At 50.2% G+C, this 7,150-nt stretch overlaps 1 pseudogene; it reads left to right on the top strand.

Annotated features, from left to right (window-relative positions):
- Positions 1-454: 454 nt before the first annotated feature.
- On the top strand, positions 455-6,866 carry LOC108634727 (annotated as a pseudogene).
- Positions 6,867-7,150: the final 284 nt, after the last annotated feature.

Below are 7,150 nucleotides of genomic sequence, written 5' to 3'. Positions count from 1 at the left end.
CACAGGAGTGTGCTTTTCAGATTGTGTACCAGGAACCTGTGTTTGGAATTTCCAGATCCAGATCCATGACAGTGCCTGAGACAGTGGCAGATGAAAAACTCACTAGCTCCCTGGAGCAGAATCTGGCCACATGGTGGAGCTGGAGCCCAGGAAACATCCTCCTAGATGCCCTCCATTCTAGGGGCATGTCCATAGCATGCCATCCACTACCTTCTCAGCCAGTGGTATAGATTTAGTTCAGCTGCCTGTGCATGGCTCACAACCTAGGGCCCCACCTGTTTGGCTGATGTCTCAGGGCCTGTTCACCCCTTCCTATAGTCTCAGGCCACCCCACACCCACACCAGACATAGTCTCCCACCATGCCCCACACTTCCCACATCAAAAACGCTAGTGGGTCCCAGAGGTTTACTGCACCCTGGGCCGCCATTGCACACCACTTGCTGTAGTGCTATTATGTCCTGTCCCTTCGCATCTGACCAAGCCTGGGGTCATGGCCAGAGCTAAGAGGAGCGTGAGAGGCAGTCAGAGGAATGTGGGAGCATCCTGGGACCCTGGACCTTCTTAGTTGTAAGCCCGGGTGCTCAGGGGGATGGGGCCTCATGGCCTGTCCTCATGATGCTGTGCATGGCTGGGACGTTGCAGCCACCTGTGGTCACACCAGGCAAAGAAGCCACCATCTTCATGGTGGAGGCAGGAGAGGACCGCGAGGCCCAGGTGGACAGAGTTGTGGCAGGGACCGGATGCGTGTTCCAGCTGCTTCCAGAGGACATCATTGAGAATGTGGAAGTTGTGGTGGATGAGGAGCAGCAACAGGGGTCCTCCCTGGAGCTGGAGGAGAAGACAGTGGAGGAGCAGAGCCAGGAAAGGCCTGGAGGCCCGAGTGAGCTTCCGGCGCTAGATGTGCTGCAGGCACTGGCCACCCCGCAAGTGGAACTGAGCTCTGAGTGTAAGAAAAACCTCAGGGCCTATGTTTGGTTCATCTGTAAGAGCCATCGGAGGAGGAAGCGTGACTTGGCTAAGAAGAGTGCTATCATCCAGCGCATCCCTGGCTTCTGGGGCAAAGTGGTATCCTTTCTGCTACTCCTTGGGTTCCACTGCTCAGGAGGAGGGGTAGGTGCAGAGGCAGGAGCAGGAGGAGGGGTGGAGGAGAGGGCTCAGGATGGGTGCTGGTGGACCCTGAAGGAAGTGTGGTACTGGGCAATTGGCAGGCTCCAAAAGCAGAGCTGAGTAGACTCCGGGCAGGGCCACACCTGTAAGTGTTACAGCCATGGCTTTGTATGTCTACTTTAGGCCTCCATCTGAGGAGGAACAGCCTCTATGTCAGAAATGACCAGAGACAGTACACCAGAGCAGCCTTAGCTGACAGTTATTGTTGTAAAGGTCAATGATCCCAAAAATGACTGAGATATGGGAGTCACACGCGCACACACACATGCTTGCGTGCACACAAACACACACACATACACAAACCCACACAACATATGTACACATACACTAGCCAACACCAACCCCTTTGCTTTCAGACACAGTTTGTTACAAGGAATGCAAGTCCTACCATGCAAGCAGTGACATGCCACTACCCAGCATACACAGGTCTGGGAAATAACAGCTATCAGAAACAGCCCCTGCTTGGGGAATGCAGACCACCTCAGATGCAGAACACCACCAGGAACACAGAGCCACGAGCTTGTCTGATGGTATGGCAGGGCCTGAGCAAATCAATAGTGGCTGTATGTGGAAGTGTCCAGCATACTTGAAGATGCCTGTTCCTGTGTCCTTCCATCACAGACTAAGGCTGATGCTCCTGGCTCTTCTTGGCCCAGCATGTGGCATAAATGGCTCCTTGACCTCAAGCAGATTATGAACCACCCTCAAGTTTCTGTCATGATCACTGACCAAGATAAAGACTTTCTCAGCTACATGATCGACTTGAATGTCAGTGAGGGAGAGTGAGGACAAGTGGATATGGGCCTTGGCGGGGTGTGTGAGGATCATGTTATCCATGTTCCTACACTGTGAGAGTTTGGAGAGGCTTTGTGGAAGCTGTTAATGCCTGCCTTGTAGACAAGCTGAGGACCCTAGAACCTTGCATCTTTTCCCTCCTCCCTATCCTAGCAGGTACAGGTGTGAGCCCTCCATGGTCATGCAGCAAGCTGACCTTTTCCTTTCGGAACCATCCCAAATTCTTGAACACAGTGATCATTAAGGAGTATTACCTTGAAATCACTGGTAAAACGTGAGTCTAGGGGTGAAGATTGTGGGTGTGCAGGGGTGTGGATGATCCACCTGTGGGATCCACACCCGTCTCCCCTGTCTTTCTGCAAGGTATAGGGGACATCGTTCCACTCCAGTCCCTCGGTTCTGGGACTTTGAATAGGGAACACCAGCTGCACGCTGGACACCAGGAGCCTTAACTTTCTCAACTGGTTGTCAGGCAACAACTGCCCAGAATCAAACTGGATTGCTGAGCTGGTATTGCTTTGGTCCTGCATACAGCTGATGATTGTTGTTGGAGTTCTTGGCTGCTCATGTGAGGGTTTGAGTCCTGGTCAGCCCAGGGCTGACCTTTCTCAGCAGCAAGATGTTGCCAGCACATCATCAGTGAAGACAAGTGGGATGATCTCCTGAAGGATTACCCCAAGAGGGAAGATTCTTCCATGACAGAAACACATGTTATGAAGGGGTCTGGAGGTGAGCCATGAAGGGACAGCTGTGTACTAGCTGGGACACTGTCCTTTCCCAAATGGGGATGCTTAGTCTCATGCAAGCAGGCTGAGGAGCCTGAATTTGGGTCATGCATGTAGCCAGTGGCCTGCTAAGACTGGGGGATTCGGGATTCAGTGTGTCTGTGAGTGAAGCAAGTCCCCTCAAATCAGTTGTTGTTGCAGACTGAGATTCCTAGGTGATACTACTAGAGGCAGGGTAAATTAAGTTTCTTTGTCAGAATCATCCTTCCATGGGTCCTGCCATCTCCCAGCCTCTTGTTGCTCACTGAGCTTGAGATTGCCTGGACCTTACACTCCTGCTGCTTACCCTGGGAAGGCCTATCATTGCAAGGGCGTCCTCTCTGAGGTCCCAGTGCACATGTGTGCTGACTTCGGGATCTTCTGTGAATTTCCACATCCATTACTTGGTGGCTCAGCAACACCACACAAGCTGCATTGGAAGCGGCTTCAGGCTACCTTGGGAAAATATGGAAAAGCTCGGGGAGGAGGTGGACAGGAAGCCATAAGGAAAGGACATGGTGCCTACTGACTCCACCTCTGACATTGCAGCAACCAACCACCCTTAGACTGGGGACACCTCGTGCTTCCTCTTATGGTTTCTCAGCACCTTCCTGTCACCTTCATACCTACTACTGCCCTAGGCCTGAAACACACACACACAAACACACACACACAAAAAATGTTTGAAACAAGCACATGTGTATATAAACACACATGCCCAGCATGGGTACACAAACACTAACAGGGAACACAGGCTCCTGAAACATCTGTTTCCTGTTTGGGTTTGTGTCAACATGCTGAGCATGTGTGTTTATACACACATGTGCTTGTTTCAAATGTGTGTGTGTGTGTTTGTGTCGGGCCTATGGCAGAAGCAGAGATGAAGATGACAGGAGAGGAGGTGCTGAGCAACCATAACAGGAGGCAGAAGGTGTCCACATTGTAAGGGTGGCTGTTTGCCATATCTCTGCAGTGACCCTGTCCAGGATGTGAATGAGGAAAGGACATCCAGTGGTAACTCCAGACCATGGCTCCAGAGATCTGCAATTATATCAAATATAAAAACACACTCACCATTTCTACCTTGTTATTGTGTGTGTTTGGACTGGGAAGAGGGGATGCATGGTCTGAGGATTCACCCAGGACAAATAAGATGGGGTGAGTCTTTGAAACCACTGGCTGTGGAGCCCTCAGTCTGTGGGCACATGGGCTGTTCTGTGGAAATGTGGACATGGCTACAGCAGGACGGGGATGGTGAGGAGGCTAAGGTTGTGCAGAGAAGGGCAGAAACCCAAAGCAGAAAGAGGCACAGATTGTCTGCTGCAGTGGAGTCTTGTTCCACACTCGTGAGGAGAACCAGGAAGGTCCTGGGCTGGTGCTGCCCAGGATCAGCCCATCAGCCAGCACACTCTTTCCATGAGGATGGCACACACTCACATTATGTGACCTAAAACACAAGATGAGCTAAGGTAGGCTTTCTGTGAAAAACCACAGGCATCCTTGGAGAGACAGAGTGTGAATGTGGCATGCCTCCAGGCACTTCCAGCCTCCCAGGCAGGTAGGCAAAGAAAGTGCATAGGTGGGTGTCTGTATGTATGCATTTAAGGACAATTTCAGACTTTAAGGAAAAGTGCAAGGTAGAATAAGGGATTACCTGACACTGAAGTGACCCCACAATATTTTTTTCTAATTTGTGTGTTTGAATATGTTTTGGTTTATTTTATATTGTACATTTGGGAGTCCAAATTCTAGTCTGGGTTTTTAATTTTTGCTTTCTGATATTTGTTATTTGTTTGTAGCATTAAGAGTCTATTTTTTCACATGCATTTTCACTCAGGAATTTGATTACAGGCTTGATTGCTCTCGTTCCTTTTGACTTTCTTTTCTCCTCCTCATCATCTCTATCTAGCTCTTCTCTCTTCTTTTCTATATATAATGCTGCGAATTTCTTTGTTCAGGATGTGGAGTTATTTCACCACTAGCATGGGTTTTTGTCTTCTGTGCAATGTTCAAAGAGTAGTCTTGAGGTTAACTGAGGCTTCATGAGTACAGCCAATAAGAGAGCTTTGATTCAAAAAGCCAAGTCTTCAGAGGTTGCCAAACCAGATAAAAGCTTGACTACAACCTCGGAGTGACCCTGAGGCCAAACTACCCAACTGGATTCCTGGCCAAGGTTTAACAAGTGTAAGTTCTTTCAAACTATTCAGTTTTGAGATAATACATAAAACACACATTTCAAGTTATTATATCATTCACATCATACTTACACACGGAAGAATTCTTCTATAAATATAGAAACAAATTAAAAGAAACACACACAAAGCAAACCAAAGCACCAAAAAATGAGTTGCCTGGCAGTCCAGTCGTTTGATTAGGACTCAGCCCTCTCACTGCCAGGATCCTGTGTTTGATCCCTGGTTGGGGAATTAATATTCTATGAAGCCACATGTTGTGACCAAAACAAAACATGCTGTGAAGTTCAAAGCTGTACCAACAATAGATAACTATACAGCACAGCTGTAGGCACAAGTTGCTGGGCATAGAGCTACCTATAATCTTGTTTACTTGCATGAAATGAACTCCATGGTCCCTCGCCCCCATCCAGTGGAGTTCACTTACTTAATGAAATAAAGCCCTTAAGGGTACAGAAATGAGCAAGTAATCCCATGTGAACATGTTAAATCACAACACATTTTCTCTGAATGAACCACTTTATTCATTTATTCATTTGGCCATGCTGCTTGGCTTGTGGGGTCCCAGTTCCAGGACCAGAGATGGAATCCAGACCACTGCAGTGAAAGCCCAGAATCCTAATCACCAGGCCACCAGGGAACTCCCACACCTGCATTGCTTTGCTTTTGTAGCTAAAACCTTAGGATATGTGTATTGCCCCATTTTAGCCTCACCAAGTGGTAGAAGTCAGCTCTACACAGCTTAAAACCCATGGTGCTCTTACATTTTTTCTTTCAAGAAAGCAGGAGAAAACAAGGCACCCTGCCTGTTTTTAAGGTTGCCACTCAGAGAGCTGCAAACCTGAAACCATGATTGCCCTGAAGTCACCACCCACAATCAGGGTCAGCTAATCCCCAATCAGGAATACTCTCTCTCAACAGCAACGTGTCAGCCCACGAATGAAAGGAGAAAAACGGAAGGCAAGGAAGACACATCTTTGTCCCTTATTGTAAAGATGTCTGTCACCTTACCTCAGGGGCCCACTGAAAACCTGAGCACTTGAGACCTCCCAAGCAGGAAAAGGTCACATCCTGGGGGCGAGCAGAGGCAAAGGTCAGGGTGAGTCACCTGTTCCGGGAACATTCTATCGCCCCAGGCCCTACCTTGTTCCACCCTAGGGATGCTGACCAGGTGTCTCACACTCAACCAGAGCAAGTGATTGAACTCTTCTTCCCTGAGCTTCTTCCTCCCACCTCCCTTCTCTCAGTAACAAACAAACAAACAAATATGTCATCTGCCAACTTCCCGAACCAAAGGCCTAAATCTCAGGGCCCCCAGGGACAGGGCAGCCCTGGAGTCCGAGGGGAGACAGAGGAAACGAAAACAACCAAAGTGCGACGGCGGCAGTGTAGAGGCCAGTATATCGATTTTGTTTGTTTGTTTGTTTTGCTACACCTGCCTGACTGTGCCTGGATGTAGAACCGGGTTGGGCCCAAGTCACAAACCCGGGGTGAAGAATTGTGTGTGTGTCTTTAAATATATTAGGTTCCACAGGAGACCTGGGCGGGGGCAGGGGCCCAAGGGCCTAACAAGCCCTTTCCCTGAGCTGGCTCGTCCCACCCCTCGGGCAGGAAAGCTGCTGGAGAGCAGCCTCCGCGCAGACTAGAGAGGGAAAGAGGGGGAAAGGGGCCTGGGCCCTGTGGGTCCGGCCGCACGCTCCCTCCTGCGGGCCCGCAGGCCCTCACGGGCCTCCCTGCCGAGCAAGGCACCGTGCAAGTGGGACCCGAGAAACCCTCCCCTTGGCCCTCAGGCACCGCTTTGGCTGCAACATGCCCCAGGCCTTATCGGTCCCCGTAGGTGGCGGTGCCAAAACTGGCTGCTCACCTGGATTAGTCGGTTCCCGGATTAAGCCTGAGGAGGCAAGCCTGAGGGGACAAAGCCTCCTCAGGCCTGGGGCGCAGCCTTAGCTGTCCATACAGGCGTGACCGCAGCCACCGATGATTGGCTGCCAGATGTCGGCGCCTGCAATCTGATTGACCGCGAGGCCGAGGGGTGCCTGGGCTGGTGGTAGAATCTCTGGAGACATCTGCTGGGGGAGTGGTCAGGCTGAATCTGAATCTCTTGGACCTGTCAAGATTACTCAGCTCACCTAAGGGGAAAAAAGAAAAAAACAGATTGCACAGTCTCCAGAGCACAAGGCTGAGAATGGCCTCCAAGTCTACCAGGGGAGTCCAGTGATGGTGTTCAGCAC

Source organism: Capra hircus, unplaced genomic scaffold (assembly GCF_001704415.2).
Source record: "Capra hircus breed San Clemente unplaced genomic scaffold, ASM170441v1, whole genome shotgun sequence".
Classification (NCBI taxonomy): Eukaryota; Metazoa; Chordata; class Mammalia; order Artiodactyla; family Bovidae; genus Capra; species Capra hircus.
Note: the sequence above shows the minus strand (reverse complement) of the source record. Positions and strands in the feature narration are given on the sequence as shown.